General features: G+C 28.9%; 2 protein-coding genes across 8 annotated transcripts in view; one reads left to right on the forward strand and one right to left on the reverse strand.

The window, feature by feature from the left end:
- GluClalpha (glycine receptor alpha 1) overlaps positions 1–25120 on the reverse strand; it is a 241254-nt gene that overhangs the window by 166993 nt on the left and 49141 nt on the right. The gene's annotated exons all lie outside the window — the stretch shown is intronic.
- LOC142325413 (phosphatidylinositol 4-phosphate 5-kinase type-1 alpha-like) overlaps positions 1–25120 on the forward strand; it is a 134500-nt gene that overhangs the window by 13244 nt on the left and 96136 nt on the right. The window contains exon 1 of one of the 2 annotated variants that reach the window (XM_075367150.1): positions 24602–24636. The exons of the other annotated variant lie outside the window; for it this stretch is intronic. The gene's annotated coding sequence lies outside the window, so the exon portion shown is untranslated. Of the gene's footprint in view, positions 1–24601; positions 24637–25120 lie in introns of those variants that run through there. 2 annotated transcript variants of the gene reach the window in all.

Raw genomic sequence — 25120 nt, forward strand, 5'->3', positions numbered from 1 at the left:
TAGAGCTATAGCTCTGCTATAGCGCTATCTAGACGGGAAAGTAACAAGTTCAGAGAAAGCTTTGAAAAAATCTCAACTTTTTAAAAAAACTTATAAATGAAAAAAAACATTCCCCCTTCCCCTTCCTATTAAACTATAGTTAAGGTTGAAGAATAACATTCTTCCTTCAAAAAAAAAAGATTATTAAACAAATTAAGGCTATTATTTTAAGGAACTATACAATTACAAGTCGAATATGGAAATATAAAAATAAATTTTTCGGATAATTAATTTTCAGAAGAGATGGAATCTAAGGCTGTTTATAAAATATAGAAGAACAATAATACGTTCTGTATTTTACCAATTCGTGTAAACGAATAAATAAATGCGTTTTATAAGATAATGTTTTGTTTTTGCTTTACACTAAAGGGTGACCGAACAAATATATGTAACAAATATAACTTGAGTATCGATCTTATTCTCACACACAATACGAGCGTAATTTATTTATTTGGGCTTACATCACGGTCGTAGTTATTATCATCATTAGTTAGCTACAAAGTTATGGTAAAAGAAGAAAGAGGACGGCCGAGTCCTGAACCCGGCAGAGAAGAAAATTTCTGGCTTGAATCCAACTATTACTTGCTGCTAGCTGTGTTCTATTTGTAACAGAAATCAGAACGACTCTACGAAGGTCATAGATAGGGAAGTTGGAAACCACCCCTAATTTTATTTTATTTCATTTTTATAAACAAAATTCATTTCGATACAAATTAAATTATTTTCGTTATTAAATTAAATTAACTACTTAACTGTTATTTATTCTCCTAAATCTGGCAATATATTATTATTTTTGTTTAATTATTCAGTTCGTAGTAGTTTACAAGAAATCTATTTTACTGATTTTACAGTTAGCCCTAATGACCTATTTATTTTTTGGCTTCTATTCTTTTTTTTTTTAACTTGGTCCTTAGCTTTATTGAGGTCGAATTAAATAAATAAATAAATTCAATCAAACCGTTACATAATTAAATATGTGACCGGAAAAAAACGTTTTATTATAAAACGAATATTTTAAAACAGACATATATATTTAAGTCAGAGGACTTAAGTAATGAGTATGAATAATGAGTATTTAAGTAAGAGAACGTATAGATTACGATCTAGAAAATTTAACGTTATTTTATTTTGCAGAAGATATTATTAGGTGCACATAGTAATAGAGACAAACATTTGTTTTACCGATGTCATTTCTCTGTACATTCATTCGATTTGAAGTCTTTCAAATGTATGAAAGTTCAGTTTTATTTTAAAATTTTCCCGATTTGCAGTCGATGTTTGCAGACATCACGTTTCATACATAACTTTTAAGAGACCGTGAATATATAAAATCAAAAGAGCTTAGGCTAATCACTACGATCATCACTGTTAACTGGACGAAATGAAATAAATTTTAACTTATCCACAAATCAAAATAAAAAATCAGAATCTTAATTAATACCTTGCGATTACAACTTCTGTTTATATTCAGAAATATAAACAAAAGTTGTAATCGCAAGGTTTTCTCATCGGTGTTGTTACAAATTGCAAAACCAGTGCGTGAAAAAGATCTGCAGCTTCGATCTTTTATAAATAATAATGGTATTCTATAGTTGGATTGTATTTAGTTTAATGATAAGATTTTATTTCAAACGAATATTCACTTAAAATATTAAATAGGATAAATATGAAGCAGTGAAAAATTCCCTCACAAATTAAAACTGAACGAATTGGATGTAATCTTAATAATCAAACCATTTTCACGCACAATTTCAAGAAAATTTATTAGAAACTAGAAAAAAGGCGCGCCGTAAAAATTTTACATGGTTTATGTTTCATTACACATGATTTTGTTAAACATTTTTGCCAGATGTAACTAAATGAATTTAGCATACTAACAACAAAAACTTTTACAACGAAAAGCTTCGAAATCCTAAACATTTTTAGGTGTTTTTTGAGTTGTGACTTTTTAACACAGCTTTAACTTCAATGTTTTCCTTTTTATCGTCAAAACACAAATATAATTTTAGATAAAAATCGTTCAAACGAATGAATCGTTCGAAAGGTATAAATCGTTCGAATGAGTGAATCGTTCGTGCGCTGCGCGCAGCCGCCCGGTGCACCACCATTGGTCCGCTCTGACCCAATAGTAGCTAAAATAAAAATATGATGTGAACACTACATGACTTCCTTGTACGCCTATTAAAAATTACATTACATATACATACAAATGGATATTTCCGTTTAAATCTGAAAACCGAAATTTTTTCGCGATTACAATTTACTTCCTTGTACAAGAAATAAAATTGTGACACATGTAACAAACAAACACACGCACCATCCTTTTTTATAGAGATTATTATTATTGTATTAACTATTTTTATATCAAATATCACACTGAAAACAAAAAGAGAAAATTTCATTTAGTGGTTTCTGAAGCCAACCTTGAAAAGGTAATGTCTCCTGATGTTTGGCCATTTGGTATATATTGGTATTTCTTTTTATGGTTAGATACGAACAGAAGTTTTCAAACTCCATTGGTTTTAATGGTTCCATGGAGGTGGAGAAGACTCTTTTTACTAATGGAAAAAGAAAAATAAACTTAGTATAATTTATCAAAATGTTAGGGATCTTCAAGCCAAGGCTGTAGAATTTTTTGTATTTATGTATTATACATAAACTCTATAATATACTGTTTGGGCCTTGGTATTTTATATAAAAATTAGCATTTGGTGAGTAGGCCTGTAACATATTATGAGATTTTTGCGTCAGCTGCGTGAGTCAAATATAATGTAGTTGTAACCGAAAAGTTTTTAAAGAAACAATTTTGACAGCTGACAGTTTTTCACACAATCGGACTGTTCATAAGGTAAATAGGAAATAAAATTCATAGGGCAGAAGTTATAAAACACAGGGCAGAAGATGATAAAACTTTTGGAAGAGGTTTCCTTTTAGCGGTTTCATAATTTTACAAAGTTTCAGAAGGATCGATTTTGAATTATTTATGGAGTGTGTTTGGGTTGAAATATGCATTTAGTATGGTAACTTGTTAATTGGTAAGCATTATTTCAATCAAGACACCCGTCCCGAAACGCTGACAGGATGCTTTGAATAACCATACAGTAAATTAGATATGGGATTATTTTATTAGGAGATTTCAATACACCTAATATCGATTGGATCGCTCCTTAAGCTGGGTATTCAGTTCTCAGATGTATAATTCTTACTGGACTGTACTGTAGGCCACTTTTAAAACTAGCTCTTAAATATATTAAATGATTCCCGTTTTTATTAAGGTTATCGTAGTCCAAAATTTTACGTCACTTTTTTTTGTCTTCAATGGACTTTCAAATGATTTTTCATAATTCTATTGTCATTTTACCGGGATAGCTGAAATCCGAGTGAAATCTTTCACTAACCGTTACTTGCAAATAAAGCATTTTAGGACATATGTTTGTGTGAACTTTTTCCATTATTTTCACGAGTATAATTTATAAGAATCCCGGGAGAACTTCGTGATATATTCTGTATAAAACTTTAAAATAACGTGATTTTTAATTATCACATTAAAAAATTAGCACACGATTTCAAGTATAATTAAATTATAATCGATAGTAATAAGTAATAACATGCGATCAATTACAATAATCGATGTAACTTACGTTTAATTATTGTTAAACATATTTTACGCAAATAAGGCGGTATCTTATTACATGTGACATTTTTTTTTGGAAAACCTTATTTATAATGACGCAAAGAGTATATCTTGTTCGATGATAAAAAGATTTATTTAAAAGGAGTTATATTGATAGCCGATCGGTTATATTTTAAGCTACCAAGACTAGATTCCACCAAAGGAAGAAAATAGATTAGTTATTTTTAGTGGCAGATAGACAGCGGTAACATTATTGAAAATAACCTTTATGTCTGGTCACACGTAAACTCCAATAATAAAATATCTACACAATTTTATTTTAATCCTAAAGTTAAAAGAAATCATTATCTCATCGATTTAAATTAAAATAGTGACAGATGAATGGTCTTTTTTTAGAAAAAATAAGTTATAATAGAAAAAACAAACACAAACACACAAATATATAGTAATCTTTCTCCTCGCTACTTTTAAATTAACACATTTTAATCTCGACAGAAGCACTATATCCTACATTCTCTGCTATCTTCTTCATATATTGTAATCTTTGTTGTTCGTCTAATTTATTATTCTAAACATTTCCGTCCTAGCCAATTTAAATAACCACTAATATGAATAACCTTGTAACTAATGTTTAAGGACCAGTACAAACAGTCTCTCTTTTCAGAAGCTCAGCTTATTTACAAACGCATGTAAGTTTTAAAATTCTCATGCTATACATTTTATTCTCTATCAGAGATCCGGCTGAACGGTTTACACGAAGATCATATAAAAATAATACCCATTTTATAATGAAAAATTAAACCTTCAAAATTTGTTTTTCTTATAAGAACAGCGGAATCAATTTAACATAATGTGTAGAACGTTTTTTTATAACCCTTATCTTACTCTTCCACTACTCGGTCCGTTTTTCCAGCTCTAACTCGCGTAAATCTTCATGCTGTTCGGTAAGCAGCATACGGATAGGCTTTGGTCTTTACACATTATGTAGCCTTTTATTTTTTTTTAACCTCCTGGACCATAGGGATTGCTTCAGAGGATGAGATGAATGACAAGTAGCGTGTGAAAATGCCATGCCTGACCGGGATTCGAACTCGGGACCTCCGGACCGAGACGCTACCACTCGCGCCTCGGAGGCCGGCTACTTTATATAACCTACCCTATATTTTATATATATATATATCCTTTAACTTAATTTATAAAACTTGACTGTTATACTGTACTTGACCTACAAAACTAAATTAATATTATGACAATTATATAACGCGGATGAAATTTTTATTCAAATTTTATATGCTTACGTTATAGGTTTTCGTATATTAAAAGGTAACAGAAGACAGCTATGGGCCCCAACTAACTCAAGATAGTTGCAACAGATATCCGGCGATATTTAGAATGCCATACGATTCAAATCAAGCGTACAGTTACCTCACAATTCTCTACGATCTCTATCACGGGTCCCCGGCATCGATCTACCCGAAATACACTTAACAAAATCAAGGAAGAACAGATCAACTACTCACAAAAGGACCGCGAAACTACTGCGAAACAAAAATTGTTTCGACCACGAAACAAAAATTATCAAAATGAGTACTTCGAAATAATCTGCATCCGACCGACCCAATTTCTCAGGAAGTTTACAAGTGTATTAAACCCCCGGTTTGAGCTTTTAGTACGGGCATCCCCCACAGGTCCATAGAAAAAACCGCCTTTATCGAACCAAAGAAATATCTAGAAATATTAACTCAAACAATTCCTATGATCTTACATAGATGCAAATTGGATTAACCAAATGTCCGCAAAGAAATAACAGAAGAGGAAAACATCGAGTGTAAAGAAAAGGAAAAAGGGATAGATGGATGAACAAACTGAAGAATCACGAAAAGAGACGAACAGCCTTCCTCAAAGCTTTACATCAATACCACCTTCAGGGGAGGGATATCCATCCCGCACACAATCCTTCGAAAGATCCGGAAATCTTTACCCAGTACCGGAGAAGCACAACACTGATTGACAATTTACGTAGACCGACTGAAATACAAATTGCAACAAAAAACTTTCCTTTATGTATTAAAGAGTCAGTCGAAGTGAGACCTCAGGCTTTCTTAAGGAAACTTTTTCCCACCTCCAAACTCGTATGGAAGTATACGATTGCACTGTATAAACTTTTAGACGGTAGAGGAATATATTATTGATCAAACATATTATATAGACCGGTAAAAAATAAACAGTAAAAATTTAATTTTTCATCTGTTAGACTATTAAAGAACTTGTTGAAAAATAATTTCAGACCGGAATAACACGTGGAAATATAATTAAGCTACGAACCTTAGAAGCACGTCCCCGCTCTAGAAGGAACGTATCTAATAATAATTTAATTTGGCTTAAAATATACCGTCGGCAGGTAGGACGGGTTATTACGTAAGCAAACGATATGTTTTAAAAAAGTGTCTTAATTTAATTAAGCTATTTAAAAGCAAAGCAAAGCGAGTAAAAATATATCGGTAACTAAATTCGCATACGCTAACTACGTTATTCATTTTTCTCTTAGTATACCGTATAACAAACACCTGTCGTTTAATATTGTTAGCTGTGCGTATCGTAAATGTCCAAGTATTATTCTATAATATAGAAAAATATATATTGTTCAATATACCAGGTAAAATTTCATCGGTGATTTTATTATCCGGAATACACGGTACAACAGGTAATAATTTTCCGTTTGATGTATGCTAGCCTTTCTATTCACTTTGCTACTGTTGTACTTCCATCCAACCAACCGTTCGTTTTATTAAATTACAGCTCCGTCATATCAACCTACGTTCCATTATAAACCACTCCGTTTAGTTTCAACATAAAACAAGCACTCATGCGCTGGCACTTTGTTTGCTATTGATATATACATATAAGTGTACCTGAGTCTACATTAATCATCAAACATCAAACAATCGTTTCATCATCTCACATCGAAAGTTTTCATTATTTTTTCAAACGTTAAAAAACTTCTATTATAACTTTACTATACTTTCCATCCTTTTTACTCACGTAGTACAAAGTCACGTAATATCACTGGAATAGCTTCACCCCTGTCAATCTTTCTTATATATATTTTTTAATCTTATTACATTTTCTAAATTTATCTTTAATTTTACATTATGCTTTTACCACAGTACGGTAACTATAAAGATAAATGTAAGCAATCTATTTATATTTGCTTTGATGATGATAATATCGTTTCATCATAGTACTTTATTATTGCAGTCCCTCTTTAAATATAACAACCAATTATTATTATAAATAACATCTGATTCACTATTTGTGTATATATTCTTGGCCTTTTTTTAATTTACGAGTACCCTTTATTTCCATCTAGAAAATTCGTTTACATTTATAGATACATTCTATTTTGCTTCTACAGTACGCGTTTATTTATTACATTTTTATGTTTAAAATAACAACGGGTAAAATAAATACATGAAAAAGATGGTAATGACTCTGATAAAATTTCAAAATAATCTACATCGAGCTCAGAATTTCCTCTTTCTTTAGTTTTTTTTTAATCTTACGATATTTTATTTATTTTATTGTTTGTTTACATATGTAAAGAAAAATATAATAATATTAATAGAGTTATTGTATCGGATTTTTCCCAAGGAATTAGAAATTCCGCCTTCCTAGGACTTTACTTTTTTTACGAATAGTCTATCTCTTACGCGTTACAAAGAATAATTACAAATTTGTAAAAATTTAATTTTTCTAAATTATTATAGTCCCTAGCGTAAAATATTTCAAGAGTTTGAACATATAAACATTTAATAAAAAACAAAAATGGGTTACATCAACATCCCATTAAAAAAAAAAAAATATTATCCATTGAATAAAAGAAAGAGATTTTTTAATAATATAAATAGTAATAGTAATAGTAAATATTAAATCATTTTTATATGCTCTTTCTAGAATCAATGAGTCGATGATCAATGAGATGTAATCACCAGTCATTTTGCAAATGATAAGAAAATGATTACTTATGTTATTTTGCAAATTTCCCCCAAAATAAATTTTTACCAAAACATATCACGATGAGAGAACATTATTCCAACTTATAAATTTCTATTTTTAACTTTTTTTGTTACTATTAGACAAAAATGACAGACAAATACAACATTCTTAAAATACCACCATTTTAACGTTTTACTATATCGATTCACTCAAAAAAGTTTCTACGTAAAAATTGTATATAATAAAGGTACGTAATCATTAAAGACGGATAATAAAATTTAATGTTGATTTTTATTCATTGATTTCAGTACTGAATAACAAAAATTGGCCAAGTTGTAGGCAAAAAAAAAAAATTAAGTTCGTATCATAATTTTAAAGAGTATTAAAAATCAAAAATTAGACGTAAAAAAAACATCAGGCTTTGACGATCCTAATAAAAAAGGTGGCATTTAATATTTCACACAGTTTGTTTCAAAAGCGTTGTATCAAAAATACCAATTAAATGACTGCTCAAAGGTGAAATATAAAAAAAAAAAATTAGCTAGGGAGAATATTAAATAGTCCCCATTTAATATTTTTATCTGTCAACAAAAATTTGTCATTGACATAAAATTTCATCATGATGGATTCAATCGTTCCTGATATCTATAATTTGTTATGGAAAATCCAAAACATAAGCGTTTCGCTCACACCTTTTAGTTAAAAAACATAAAATTTTTTAACTAAAATTTTAATATCTTTGAACTCAAAAACGAAGAGAAATTAAAAATATTAAAAAAATTAAATAAATACAAAAACGCCCTAAACTTTAAACTTTACTAAAATACAAAATTAAGAGTAGTAAGTATCGATCGATATAAATTTTCAGATGATTTTAAACATGAAGTAATAAAAATTAATTTTTAGTCGCTCGATAAATCCACTTATATGTAAATTTATTCGATTCCTTTCTTTCTTCACAAAAGTAAACTTCTGCACTAATTTTCATTAAACAAAAATCAAAATTATAAGAATATATATTATGTGATAATTATGCTGACAGTAACCGCTGAAAATCATTATAAAGAAAAATTAACAAATCTTACACATAAATCAGAATGTAACATTTTTATAACTGATGCTCCATTCAACTCATACCGAAAAATGTTCTGTGATGTAAAACCATGAGAACAATTTATTAAAATATTTCAGAGTTCAAGAATGAAAGACAAATTTATATCGAAACGATTTTTGTGTTATAATTCCGATGAAAAATTGTTAGCCGATTTTTCATCCGAAATTGTTCGTAACTAACGTTACCGAAGAAACGGAGAGTAGCCGATAAACTTGAATAAAAATGGTGATAATTTAATAAAATTAAATTTCCTGTATCTACATTATTATAGTAATTTAAATTATTAATGAAATTAAATTAAATAACACTACGCAAAGAAGAGAAACAATTAAACAAATCGACTTATCTCAAGGAAAAGCAATAAAAGGGAATAAATTAATTGTGAAATTGAAACATAAATAGGTTGATAAAAGATAGAAAGCTTATATAGTCGTAAAACTTGCGTGTCTGAGATAATCCAACTGCTCAACTCGATTAGCGCAAATACTGATGGCGTGTCTCGGTCTTGACTGCTCAAATGCTTATTCTAAATCGTTAATTGATGTTATCTCTGTTAGTAATTCATAGGAAATCAAGGCTTTGAATCTGAATAAATGAATAAGAAACTAAGGTACTTTAGAATTTATAAACTTACACTCAACCCGCGCGCACACACCAAACACACACAGAATATTTTACCTGAAACTTATTAAAAAAAAGAAAATTAAAATTACTTTAAATAATGAAAAATTTTTTTTTTTGTTATTTATTAATTAGAGTAATCCACGACATATTAATTGAATTCTCCTGCCTAAGTCGTTGCGCGCCCTCCTCAACTCCTCATGAAATATCAAAATTAAAATTTAAATTAATTATCAAAATTATTTTGTATACAAAAATCAAAATGGCGTAGCCATTTCTAACGTAATAAACATCCCGTGTCAGGCTTACTGAAATGCAGGAAGATTCTTCCGCTCAACAGTTTCCTCCCTCACTCCGTTCACCTCAGAATCACACGATGATATTGAGCATTATTAAACTCTAAAAAAGTGATTCATACTTTGTAAATCGGTTAATTATGTGTGATATGAAAATAAATAAAGAACGTGACGGACGGCGTAAAGCGAAATGTATCCCTTCTTAAAGAAACAATGAGGTATAGGTTACCTTTATGAAGTAAGGGATTCGGTAAAAGTAGGAATATGAATTAAATTCTTAATGAATTTTATAAAATTTTATCGACTTCACTATTTAATAATTTAGAAATTCAGTAAAAATCTATAAAGTAAAGAATTGACGGATAAATATTTTTTCTGCAAAATTCTTTGAATTTTTTTCTGGTTTTCAGAAACTCGATTTCATAAATTCAGAAAAAAAGCTGACAACAAAGTTGAAATACTTTCTTTTTTTTGTTTATTTATTTTTATATAGTGAAAAAATAATAATACATGACATAAGTTACCCAGATTTCTTCTTTTTTTAAGGGTGGTGGGGAGGTAATTTACGATAAATTATTGTAAAATTGTCATTATATGTTTAAATAAACCAAAAAAGTTTTAAAAATCAAAAAATTTGGTATTGTTTATTTTCTCTGCTCTCCATCTCGAAAATAACCTAACAAGAATTTTTTTTGATTTTTCTACCTTCCTTAAATGCAAGAAAATAAAAAAATCCATTGAAAAATGTACAACCAATAAATATTTTTTTATTTTTTTGAGGGAATGAACTCGTATAAAGAAATTTTATTTAATATTGTTATAAAAGTTTAAATAAAAGAAAGTTTTAAAAAATTTTAAAAAATCGATATTTTTAAACTTTGATCCCTCATCCTCAATATTGACCCCAAAGTACTTTTTTGGGGTCACTCTACTACTATTTCTACAAAAATAAAAAAAAATGGTTAAATTATTAAAAAAAAATGCTATCGAAAAATGCGTCAGCATTTTTCGATAGCATTTTTTTGGCGAAAGCGGAATTAAAAAAACAAATGGTAAAATAAGCATCCACGCATGTACTGAGCTTAATAGTGGTGCAATATTAGCAAAAGTTTGAGAAAATTGACCCAAAAAAGTACCTATCACACCCCCGGGGGATACTAATCTCAAAATGTTTTCATCAAATCGCTCCATATACACGAGTCTCTGAACAAAGCTTCATAAAAATCGGTAAGCTTCAAATACGCCAATACTCATGTATATATGTACGTTCATACATTCGAAAATTACTCCCAAATTTTTTTTTGTTTTTGTTTTTGAGGTCCTCGGGTAATGAAACGTCGAAAAATGCAAAAAAACCCATACCCACTTTGTGATTGACTATCATACTTTCCTTCTTGCAGCACAGCTCTAGAGCTATGATTGCCAGAAAAGTAAAAATTTCTGGGAAGTTGAAAAACAAACTTTTAGTCGCATTAAAAAAAATATAGCGTAACAGACTGAATTATTATAAAAAAATAAATAAATAATCCATAAATAAAGTAAGAAATCGACTCCAATTAAAAGTCATCAAATTGAATTTTAAAAACCGTAGGCGAATATCGGCCCCTTTTAACATCTTTGATAATTTTCATCCGATTATTAGACCAGAAACAAGTTTTTGTATCAAATGTTCTGTTCTTTCGTAAAATCTTTTCAGCTTCTGAGATCGAATTCGTTCATGTAATACTGTAATCGCACCTGGAAAAGAATTCAAACATATATGATATCTGAATTCTATGTTAAGATAACTTTACACAAATCAGTTGCCTCTTTTAAATTTTAGATTAAAAAATTATCACCTAACTTAAAAAAAAAAAAAAAACCATTTTGGACTGGATAATTTGATCGGGTAATCGATACACAACTTAGAGCTGAATAGGAGATTTAATTTTTTTAATTTATACCATTTATCCGGTGTCTACTGATCGTTTAATAATAATCTAAATGAGCATCTAAGCTTATATTTTTTAAATTTATGTAAAAATGTATATTTTTAATTCAGAAACTAGAGAACGCCGCGTTAAAAACACATTATTAATTCAAAATATTCCCATTTTATATACGTCCAAATTCGGGTTTGAAATTTTTAAACGATTTTTTTTCTAATATTGTAACGATTAATTACTTATAGGTAGTATGTTTTTCTCATTTTTGTATTTTTTCCTTTTATCGCTATACGAATTTAAGTATGGATTGTAGGACCTTTTAAAACGGGATATTGATGAAGGATCGGCTAACCTACTACGAATGCAATGTAATACTTACACGAGTCACGACGAGAAGGGAGAAATGAGTTCGATCAATGTACATAACGTTACTAGGGGAATACACAAGGTTAATAATACTACTAGATAGAAACTACTTTCACATTTCCTGGCAATTTCCGTCAAAAAATTAACCCTTTCTCCTTCTGATAAATTTCCCCTGTAACCCCTTTCCTTACCCTGCATCAATAACTTTTTCATTTTCATTCAGCCATCAGAACTGCGTAGTCTAACCTACGTACAGTTTGTTCATTCTCGACCTGTTCCGATTTCTGTCATCACCCATCATTTAGTGTAAAATATCTACTACATACGATGTATTTTTTTTTAATTTACAATACATCCATTAAAAGCAAACCTTTTTTAGATCGTGCAAAAAAACTGACTTTTCATTTCCGATTTAATATTTGTATACGATTTAAATATTTATATGTGTATTTACACATTACATTTATTTGAACTAAATAATTTGATTTTATAGCTGGATAATTCAGATTTTTTAGCTGGATTCACTTCCAAACTAAATAGTTTGGATGAGAATCCACCTAAAAAAAATTACGGTTAAATTAGATAGCTTACTTCGCGAAACCACACGATTCTAAGTTCAGTAGGTGTTTCTTTAAAAATCCTGATTCTCAGAACGAATTATTGAAACAATATATTTTAACTAATGTGTTTGATAAAATTTTTCCGATTTATAATTATGAATTGGATTTAATTATAAAGAATTACTAAAAGAAAATTACTTTGTAATTACTCAAATACTATAAACGTCAATGTTATTTTTCGTTAATAAAAAATTGGTCAAACAGTTTTAAGATTTTTTTTCAAATTTTTAAATACATATAATTTCTTAACTCGTGAATCGAGTTTAAAATCCAAATTTGCTCTTTCTTTAAGGTTATACATTAGCGTATCGTGCAGTCAAATTTACGATTTTATCATTTTTTAAGGTTTTCATTTTTGTACCTGATAAAGAAAGAAAGAGATGATTCCCACACGAATAAAACGTCCATATATCTGATTTGAGGCCCTATCGATATCTAATGTTACAATTAACATTTTATTTCAATTTTATTCAAATTTTCAAACTTCAGTAAAACCGTACAGATTTTCACCATTGAAGTTTATTGTCTCAAGACTTTTTTTGTAAATTAATTTTATCTTTTAGATTCTTCTCAACGTTCAATTTTTATTCTTTTCAAAGTTTGCAGTGTAATAAAGAAAACTGTATTATCAGAAAAAAAAATTATTACCGTAAGTTGTTATTTTCATATCCATGATAGGTATATTTTTGTTCTAGTCATCATCAGAGGGGTTACCATAAGGCCCTATATTAGTATAAATTTCAGAATCATCGTTGTCAAATCTTATACTGTACTCGATCATATTTTATTTAAGTCTACAGACACCATACGACTATTATATAACCGAAAACGGAAATGTTTTTATAAGGAAGTAAATTTTTTTCTCTCCTAGTCGTATTTGTATAGAAATTAAGTTATACTAACAAATTCATGAATTTATTTCAAATTCGATAATTTTAATTTTATATCTTTCACTAATTCTTCAGTTTTCTTTGTCCGGTCAGTAGTCGGATTCAGCCGCCAAGGAAGCGAATTTCAAGCCTAACTACCAGCTCAAAATTAATATCAGCTGACTACTCTCTCGAGCAAAAATAAGTTGTCTATTTTTTTTTTTTTTTTTGTTATATATTTTATTTATATAAAAATTTGTTCAACGATGTTTTTTTATAGTGTAAATAATTTTTACTTATACATTTAAAAAACTGGGTTTTTTGTAGCAAATTAAGTATATATTTATATCTATTTTTTTGTTTGTTTTAAGACCTACTCTCCTCACACTACCAGAATTTTAAAACATGAATCCCACATCTTTAATATATTAATTTTAATAGGATTAATTTATTTTTTTAAATCAGCAATATAAATTTTGCCTTCAAATTTCTTTCTTTCACAGAAATATTAATCTTTTTTTTTTTATTTGACAAAAAAGGACGTTATAACATGTACAAATATACCCAACGTGTTTTATATATATATATATATATATATATATATATATATATATATATAGACGATAAAAATTTAAAGAGCAAATTCGTGAAGATTCTTACAATCTGTGATATTTAGTATCGTGGAACATCAGTAATCAACCGAGCTGATTGATCGAGACTTGAATTTTTTTAGAGATGATCTTCCTTTGGAGATACGAGTGGTTGAACGATGGTTGAACGAATCAGTACAAAAGTGCAGTGTGGCCTCTTGTAAAAGATAGTTTTATTTTGCCATAAGTTTCTAATCGATAGAAAAATATTTTATGTGGATACTACATTACTTCCTTTTATGCTATTAAATTACATATACACATTTTTTTTTAAAATGAAAATTACATTAAATTTTATTTTATTTCATTAATAACTTCTGATGTTTTTCCTACTTTTTTTATTGTTATTATTGAATTATTATTTATTGTAAACATTTTTTTTACAATCAGAGGTTAATAATTATTAATAAATCAGTATATTTAAATTTTAAAAAAAGTCAAAAACAAAGGAGATGCTTTTTTGGACACTTTTGCTCCAGTCGATTGCAATCAAATGGAGAGGTGCACAACTAGATGTTACAACAGTCCTAAATCCGAAATTTTAACATCCTACGGCTAATCGATTTTGAGTAATGCAAGATACATCCGTACGTACGCCGAAACTAGTCAAAATGGATTCAGGGATGTTCAAAATGGATATTTCCGTTGAAACCTGAACACCGAAATTTTTCGCCACCACAATACTTACTTTACTTTGTACAAGGAAGTAAAAATAAATAAATTACACAAAGTTTACTTTTTATTAAATATTTTTCATTTCATCATTATAATTTTGTGTTTTTTATACGTAAATTTAAAAATCATAAAAATAATAAAGTTGTAAATGTCGAAAACTGTGAGAGTTAGAAAGTAAAAAATCTTATAATATTAATATTAATTAATGCAAAATAATCTAATAAATGACTAACAAGATAATCCAGAAAAGCTAACGAAGATTATAATATACACTACGTTTTTTTTTAAGGAGACGATGACAGGCTGTTTAAACTTACATAATTAATTAATCTCAGTGCCTTAAAGCTCCACCACCTAAATAAACGAAAGTCATTTTTAAAGATTTGTTTCAGAAGCATATTTCTTAACGCAATACAGAAAAAACTGCGTAAAATAAATTATATGTTGTTAACAGCTGACTAAAAATAAAACACGACTACCCATCTATTAACATATCAAGATTGTAGCGCTTTTTACGCCATGCGAACGAATGTTTTAACGCTAGCACGCCCAGAATATAATTCGGAATGGAATGAAGCGACGAACTCACTGAACAGCGACAATGACCGTATGGTATCAAGTCAGAAACAAAACAAAATCGTGGACTAATAATAGATTTCACAAACATTGTAGCCCGTTATAGGGACGACATTTTCTAACCGAACTCGCGTTACAACTCTTTAATAGCACTATTTATTCTCTTAAATCCCTCGCAGTATTTAACCGACAAAAAATTTTAAACCTGTGATTAATTACAAGTAATACTCATTAAGAGCAATAATTTATGAACTATTTTGCGTATTACATGGGTACAGTAATTATTCTAATATTTATCACATATTATATAAATAAGCACTTTAAGATTTTATGTGAGTGTAATAAAAATAATTTATTTTATTTAACATAAATAAGCGCAAAAACAATTATTTAAACCTCAAAAAATTATTCAAATTATTAAGAAATTGATAAATTTAAAATAAAGATAAATTAATTTTAAACTACGCTAGCCGCCTTATATATTTTTCGATGAGTTTAATCTTCATAATATACGTAAAAAAAAGAAAAAATCAGGGTGATCGTTTTTTATTCCCCGATCACTTTTTTAATAACCTAACAAATATCATATTATTACTGAAATTTTTATTTTCCTAGTATCATAGCTTTAGAACTATACTGCAAAAAGGATTCGCTCAGAAAATGTGGTATGGGTTTTTTCATTTCTCAACGTTTCATTACCCAGAAACCCCAGAAAACAAAAAAGGGGGTATTGTTCGAACGTTCAATTGCACATACGTACGTGTGTTGGCGTGTTTGAAGCATAATAACTTTTGATTGCATAAATTGATTTTGATCAAATTTGTAGGGACTCGTGTGCATGTGGCAATCTGTTGGTAAAATTTTTTGTCAATATCTCCAGGAAGTGGGAGTAGATAGTTTTTTGGGGATATTTTTCTCAAAATGTTGTAAACATTAAACTCGACAGGTGTGCGTGCATATCTTATCATTTTTTTTTTTAAATTTACCCCAAAATTCCCCTTCCCAAAAAACGAAAAATTTATCTTTTTATTTATTGCATATTTTTTAACCTGTTTTCTTTAATGTTTTCCTAAGCATAGTAGTAGTGCAAGTGGCTAAAAAAAAAACAGTTTGGGAGACATACTGGTGGTAGGAAAGCCGATCAAAGTTTAAAAATATCGATTAAAAAGTTTTTTGTTATTTATTTTCATGTATCATTATTTATATATTTTCTACAAGAATAAATACACAGAAAAGTATTATAACATTGTTTTTAGATTTTTTTCATAAAAATTATATGATTTATGATAAAAATTATATTATACGATTTATATTAATTTTAAACCTTATAAGTTTTATTATTTTACCTTTTTATTAAAGAAAATTCCGGGCGATGATAACGCACAGGCGTTTTTCGCCCCAAACAAACAAAAAAAATAAATAAAAAATAAATATTTAAAGCAAACCTAAACAAACAATGCCCTTTTTGACTATTTTTTTGTTTGTTTTGTTTTTTACAAAACAAAAAATAAATCCAATGTGAGAATGGCAAAATATATTAAAATATACAATATTCACTTTTTTTTCTAGTTACTAACTTTGGGAATTTTTCAATACGAAATTTTAAATTTGTTATTTATATCAAAAATATTGACCTAAAAATCTTAGGCTACAAACCCTAACAAAAAGGCGGTCATTTAATTTTCATCACAGCGTTTTTCAAAAATGGTCTACAATACCTCTTAAATATTCAACAGTGAAACATAAACAAAAATTCAGGAAATGCTTATATCTCAAAACGAACTATTTTTCTGTATGAAACCACTACCTGGTCAGTTTAGAAACTAACTATGAAAAACACCAAATGGCTGCCACTTTCGTTAGAGTTATCACAGCCCGATGATTTTTAAGTCTCATTGTTTCATGTGTATCACTACCACATCCTTTCAATTTAACATTTTTGAGTTGACCTCCAACCCCACTAATGGGAAATAGGATCTGGTTATTATTTCCTGGTTCCCCCATTTTATTTATTTAACATCCTAAATGCTTAACATCACCACTATAATTGAAAAGAATCGTTAAGTGACTTCATGAAAAAGGTGCAGTCATTCTCAAATTACAATTAACAATTTAATAAAAAATAATAAAGCCCACTATCAGCTTGCTCGCCTTCCGGAGCTTGTTTCAAATTCTATCTCCGTCCTAAAATGCATTTTCGTAAATAAAATAAAAAAATTTTTTACTAAAGGAAGGCTGATTTCAGTTTTCCCTTATTTGATTTTCTAAGAAAAACATCCAATTTCATTATAATATTTACCATCATTATAATATATATTATCGTGAGGAGAAAATGGCTCAGTGGTAAATATTTCTAGTGAAGAAATAGAAATAATTCAAATTTTAACAATCGAATCACTGCGCTTAATTAAAATAAGTTTATTCTGAACGTTCAGTTATTACAGGTAATGTTGTAGTTCATATTTAATTCGCAACAAACAAAAAAAAATAAAAAACTGAAATCGGATGCAAACTGAAATGAACAAAGTCATCGAAGAAACAGTTGAAACCTATGCTTCACGTTACTGCAAAACAGTATTAAAAATAAAAATAAAAAATATCTCTTTTGAAGTTACAGACGTAACCAATAAAATACACAAATAAACCACAGATAAAATTACATCATTCCCCTATTTAAAAAAAATGATAATACGATGAAATTTTCTGTTAAATTCAAAATATGATACCTCGAGAACAATTAATGATTTTTATATTTAATTCTAAAAAAAAAATAAAAAAATAAGTCTGTTTCCAAATTTCATCCGCTCAAAATATTTGTCTACATCTACGCGATTTATTAACAAATATTACTTCTACACGAAAAATAACTATAAAATACGACTATATGTATTTAATCCTTATTGATCACCCGATAATGGAGTTATTTAATTATATCTACGACTAAAACTGTCATCCAACTTTAATAAATGTAATTATAAAAAAATCATTCGGATTATTTTTAACGATTCTTGAGTTTTAATTGAATATGTTATACAAGTCGGGATGCCACCGATTCAAATGCCTCGGTAGACATTTGCATCGGTGATTTAATAACTCAGCTTATTGCCTTAGCTGTAGGCGTCGTTCGAACATATAAACAGGGTCAACATGAAAGAATGATGGGGTTTCATTCAGTAGCTCAGATCAAGGTGTTAGAGACATTTTGAGAAATTATGTTGGTAGAACTAAAAGCCATTACCCGAAAAGTTTGTTTAACAGCCATTTCATCTCCGCATTGCATCGCTTCTTCGAAGTGTCTTTCCTTTGTTTACTACGTTTTCTATTCAAGAAAATGCAGTGTTTGTGTTGCGGCATGCAGAACTGAAGTCAATTACGTTAGTTCAACGTCTTTCTACGCACGTCTAAAGTGGAGCCGCCAAATAAAAACAGTATACTACGCTGGTACAATCGGTATAAATTAATAGGATCTGTTTTTAAACAGAAATCGCTTGGAAGCCTACTGGTATCAGAAGAATGCGTTGAATCAATAAAATAGTCTGCAATCAAAAGTCCTAACAAATTCATCCCTCGCCGAAACGTCCTGCTACAAATTCATAAAAATAAATGTCTCTTTAATTTTATGTGAAAGATTTTTAAACGTTTACGTAAACTTTTATAAAAAATTTACGTAAAATTGTTATTTATATACAAAATTCGGCTTCTACAAGAAATAAAATCATCTTATAAATAAAAACCTTTCGAGATCACTATTCAAATTTATGATAAAAATAATGAAAACGATTTGTACGAAGTTATTATTCATCTTAATTGATATGTTAATAGGCAATTGACGAATATGGAAATCTGAAAGCCGTCATTTAATTTTTAAGAAAGCACACGACCATTCCTAAAAAATAAAAAATTGGTGTAATTTAATGAAAAATCGTGAAATCGGGAATTTTTTCTTTGCTGTAAAGACAATTAATAGAGAAACGTTTACCTCGATATGTTAAACGACTATCGCTTTTCTCAAACAGATAAACTCGAAAATATATATCGAATTCATTTTCAACAAGATAGAGCTCCCTGTACTTTAATGCATTCGGTTAGCCGGGTTTTGAATGAAAAATTTGTGGGTAGATGGATAGGCCGAGAACGCCTACCCAGGCCGCTTGTGATTTTTTTTTCTTCTGGTGATACATTAAAAACATTATTTATTTGTGAAAATGATGTGACCTGAATCACTTAAAGGAAAGAGTTAAGGAAGCGACTACAACCGTAACAAATATTTGTTATATTTGTGCCCGTGAGCGGGCAGAAACTAATATCGCTTGGATGTTTGTCGCGCAACAAAGGGCTCACACATTGGCATTTATTGATTACATAACTAAGCCATTTGAAGTACAAAATTTTATAAATAAATAATATAACTGTAAGTTTTAATTCTTGTCTTAAACCCTACCATTCTTTTATAAGTGTCGTAAACATGCGATTGATGATAATGGTAATAATAACGATGAAAGATTTTTTTACATTTTATAATCAGTCTACATTTCATACGGTAATATGTTACACAGAATAACATGTTAAAACTATAAAGAAAGTAATTTAATAATTGAAAATGACAAACGACAAACGAGCTATGTTTAATGTAATAGGCTATAATGATTTCTTTTTTAATTTTACAGTCGAAAATGGTGAAGGCCCATTTACAATAGGCGGCTGGCAACTATCCTAAAAAAACTAAAAGAGAAATAAATCTAAACTAGTACAACACGCGCGTGTGTATGTGTGCACTGCTATATTCACACCGCACATAAACAGAATAATAAACAGGATTTAAAATTTTAAGTAACATTCAGTATTCTTCTTTTTTTTCAATACTAGAATTTAACAATAGGTAAAAATTAACCTTAACATGTATATAAGGAAAGATTATTTAATTTCAACCCATTAAATTATATTAGCCATCATTTTATGTGTCTCCAGTAGAAAGAAGTAAATCCTTAAGTCGATGCTATCTTTTGCATTGTTTGTAAATACATGAAACGGATCATTATAGCATAATAATCAATGTTCGGACGTTATAATTAAATCATTTTCACGCACAAATTAAAGAAACTTTATTAGAAACTGTGAAAAAAACGCGTTATATGGTTTAAATTTCATTACACATATTTGTTTAAACGTTTTTGCCAATTGAAAATAAATAACGTTCATGAATTTAGCGTACTAATAGTAATAAAAACTTTTACAACGAAAAGCTTCAAAATTCTGAACATTTTCAGCTGTTTTTGAGTAGTGATTTTTAACACAGCTCTAACTTCAATATTTTCTGTTTTTATCCCCCCAAAAAAAATATAATTTTAGATAAATAGTTCGAATCAAGAAGTATATAAATCATTCGAACGAATGAATCGTTCGAGAAGTATAAATCGAAGAAGAATAAAAACTGCAACCAGCCGCCTGGTGCACCACCATTGGTCCGCTCTGCGCCAATAGCAGCTAAAATAAAAATGTAAGCACATGCAAAAAACAAACAAACCCACGCACCATCCTTTATACTTCCTTGTACGAAGTAAAGGAAAGTATTCTGATAGCGAAAATTTCAGGATTTCAGATTTCAACGAAATAACTATTCTGACCATCCCTGAATCCATTTTTACTAGTTTGGCGTGACGTCTGTACGTAATATGTATCTCGCAATACTCAAAAATGTTTAGCAGCAGGATGTTGAAATTTTGGATTTAGGACTGTTGTTAACATCTAGTTGTGCACTTCCCCTTTTTATTGCAATCGACTGGATCAAAAAAGCCCAAATTCCAAAAAAATTGTATTTTTGATTTTTTCTTAGCTGGAATAATAAGTCCTCGTTGAGAGCTTTTCAATGATATATCATTAAGTGATACTTATTTTCATTGTTTCCAGAGTTATAGCCAAATGAAATTTTAATTAATGAAATATTTGGAACTTACAAGGGGAAGGCAAATCAGTTCAAATCCGACTACATTTCCCTTTTTTAACTTTTTTTTAAAATTTAAATATACTAATTTATTAATTATTATTAACCTATGATTGTAAAAAAAGTTTTACAATAAATATTTGTAATAATTCAATAATAACATTAAAAAAAACGAATAAATATTAAGACGTTATTAATAAAATAAAATTTTATATACTTTTCATTTTTTTTAAAAAGTGTATATGTAATTTAATAGGCATACAAGGAAATCTTGTGTCAGATTTTTATTTACATCAGATTTTTTATTTACCTATTTATTTTTTTTTTTTTAATATAAAAGAAAAATTAAACAAAGTTCTAGCTTGAATGATTTATTAAAGCAGTATAAAACATAAAACGGACTAAAAATTCCCTTAAAAGTAAGAAAAATAAAAATAAAAAATTTTAACTCTCCCCAAATCTTGTTTATTGTAAAGAATTATCCCGTTTCACGAACAGTGATAATAATCACAAATTAAAATAGTAGATGCTTATTTTTTTGGGTTTTTATGAAGTGCAGATAACATTAAAATCAATCTTAAAAGGAACTGTTCTGTACATGCAAAAGGCTAGCAACGAAAAATTACATCATTTTCGTAACTACGAAAAATAATTTTTTTAACTTACTCTTAGTACTTCTTAAAGTAAATTTAGAATATAATTTTTATGTAACGCATTAAGTGAAATGGGTATTTGCTTTCCTTAAAAGAATATTTAATGTAGTAGGATAAAAAAAAACAGTTTGATTTTATATTACTTTAATTTCATTACGGCCTTCTACAAAAACTGTGGAAAAATAAAATATTCTACCGAATCGATGATTCGGTCGTTTTTAAAAACGAAATACTAAATTAAATTCAGTCTATTTTTTTATATTTTATTTATGGTATCCGTACAGTTATCTTTAACATAACTTGTTATTTGTAAGCCTCCTACGAACAACAGAAAAGAATTAATCTTTTAATACACAATTTACCAGATAAAGTTTCATAATTGTAAGTTAAACCGTTTCTGTGGTATACCCAATGTAAGTCAAACAGTGAGCGACCCACGTATAAACACCGAAACAATTACTTGCGCATTAATATAGAATTTTTGTGACAGAGATTAGTAGAGTTCTTGAACTCATGGGACCTAAAGACGATCAGAAATTTATAAATGAGCCCCTGAGGGCTCATTTTTCATTTATAAATCGGAAAAGCTAGTAGAAATATTTTTTAGTATTTCTGAAACTCAGGGGAATTGAATATCTCTATTGTAACTGTACAAGCGCCGGTAAAGTATAAAAATATTTCATAAAGCTTTGTACAAGCTACAATAAAATATCAGCTGAATTACTCTAATGTTGCTTCACATACCGGTTCTTATCTATTACGTAGAAGGAAAACCCCTCATTCTATGTACTAAAATAATATTTCTGTAAACATTAAATTGTAAAAAAAATTGTATTTCCTTCAATTCTCGTTCCGCTGTATCGTTTATTAAAATACATTACAAACGATTAAAAATTAAAAGTTTTTTTGCAACCAGGGAGTTTACAGCAAGGTACCTATTTTTTTAATAATATAAAAGAGGAAAAGTAAAGTATTCATATCACTATATCTTACTGAACGTTATTTATTCACCAATTAGAAATATACCTGCACAATAAAATAACTGATTACTTTTTTATTTTTTTTTTTTACTAATTACTTTTTACTTTTTTATTACTTTTGTAATAAAAAAATAATAATAGTAAGCTGGATTTTAAGTTGAACTCTTTGTGAAAAATTACTCTTTTCTTATCTTCAAAAGATAAAAAACAATCAAATTATCTACCAAATCACTGCTAAAACAAATATTAGTTAGTAGTTTACTTGTAAATCGAAATGGATGAATATTAAAAAAGCTGTCAACAAAATTGTTAAACTTTCCTGGCATTGGTTATTTATTCTTATTTAGTCGAAAAATAATGATACATAAAAATGTTTAAAAAATTCAAAAAATCGATATTTTTTTATTTTTTTGTGTTCCTCCACCCCCCAAAATCACCTCCCAAGAAAATTGTTTGATTCTTCTTCGTTTATTATATTAAATGGGAAGAAAATTCCACTGAAAAATGCACAACGAATAAGAAGTTACTACTAAAGAAACAACATTTTTTTTTGGGTGGGGTGAACTATGATGAAATTTTATTGTAATATTATTATTAAAAGTTTAAATAAACCAAACAAATTTTTTAAATTCAAAAAATCGATATTTTTAAACTTTTACCGACTCCCACACCAACAGTATTACCAAAATTATTATTTTTTTGTTCATTTGTACTACTATTATGCCTAGGAAGACAATTTTTTTTTTAAATTGCATATAATAACGATAACTGTTTTCGATTTTTGGTGAAGGAGGAGAATTTATGGAGCAATTATTTTTTTCTAAATGATAAGAAAAGCCTGTACGCATATGCATATGTAAAGATAAAATAGGGTTTATGCTTGCAAAATTTTAACAAAACTGACCGCAAAGGAAGTATCTATTCCAACTCCTGGAGATACAAACGTACGTTCTAACATTATCCCCTATTTTTGTTTTTTTTTTATCCCTGGGTCATGAGACATCTAGAAATGCAAAAAAAAAGAACCGTACACCATTTTTTGAATAATTAAAAATTTGTCTTCTTTAATCATAGCTCTAGATTCTACAACTATAATGTCAGGAAAGTAAAAAAAATTCAGTGGTTTTTTAAATTTATTTATAAAAAGAATTCGCAAACTAAAATAATCTGAATCTAAAATTGTCTGAATTGATAATTCGAGTTAATATCAATAAGCATTCTTGGTTAAAATGGCAAATATTTTACGTATAATATATTATAATAACGAATTTTCGGTTAAAAAATAAATACATATTTGTAATTCATCAAAGAGTAATAATAAATGAGCAAAAAAAAAAATAGAAGTGAAATTTAACCGTACCTTAAATATACCTTAGTTTTATAAAGTAGGAACTCCTCGCACATGTTTACCTGAAATACCGTAAAAATACTTTGTCTTTTTTTAACAAAAATGTTGTTTCATCGAATTTCTAAAGTTATAAAATGTTATTTATATGACTCTCCGTTCTGTATTCTGTTAGTCATTAATTATTCTTGCTTAGTATAAGTTATACAAACGTCTCCCTGTCGCGCAAAATGAGTTGTCGTGGGAGTAAAAAGTGAAAAGATTTTCGTTCGTAAATACAGCGGCGCCTGTGAGACGGACGTCGATCGAACTCACTATTATGACGTACTAGACCGGGTAGGTGTTAAAATAGTTAACAGAATTATATATGTTTATTTTTCTTTCAATCGTCTGTAAAATTATTTTAAAAACATTATTTACGTTATATTTTTAGCTAATGAAAGAGCTAATGATATATATAACTTCTTTATATTCTATTAACATATTTTTTTAATCCATTTTCATATCTTTAAACCCGTATGTTTCGAGAAACACGTATGTGTGCGTGCGCGCGCGCGCGCGTGTGTGTATGTATATATGTATATATATTAGCCGTCTCGGCAGGGGACTCGGCCCCCTAGATCCCAGGCCCAGGTTGGCTCAGGCGCACCCTGGAGCCGACCCAGGTGCTCCGCGGGCCGAACCCGGGGTCACGGGACCTACCCCAAGGCCACAGAGCTGGCTTTGCCATTAGGTCTTGCCAGGCGGCCCTGCCCTCTGAACCGCCGCATTTTTCGTTATCCTCATGGTTGTGAGAATGATTGAAAAATAACCATTAAAG

This window comes from Lycorma delicatula, chromosome 5 (assembly GCF_047948215.1).
Source record: "Lycorma delicatula isolate Av1 chromosome 5, ASM4794821v1, whole genome shotgun sequence".
Lineage (NCBI taxonomy): Eukaryota > Metazoa > Arthropoda > Insecta > Hemiptera > Fulgoridae > Lycorma > Lycorma delicatula.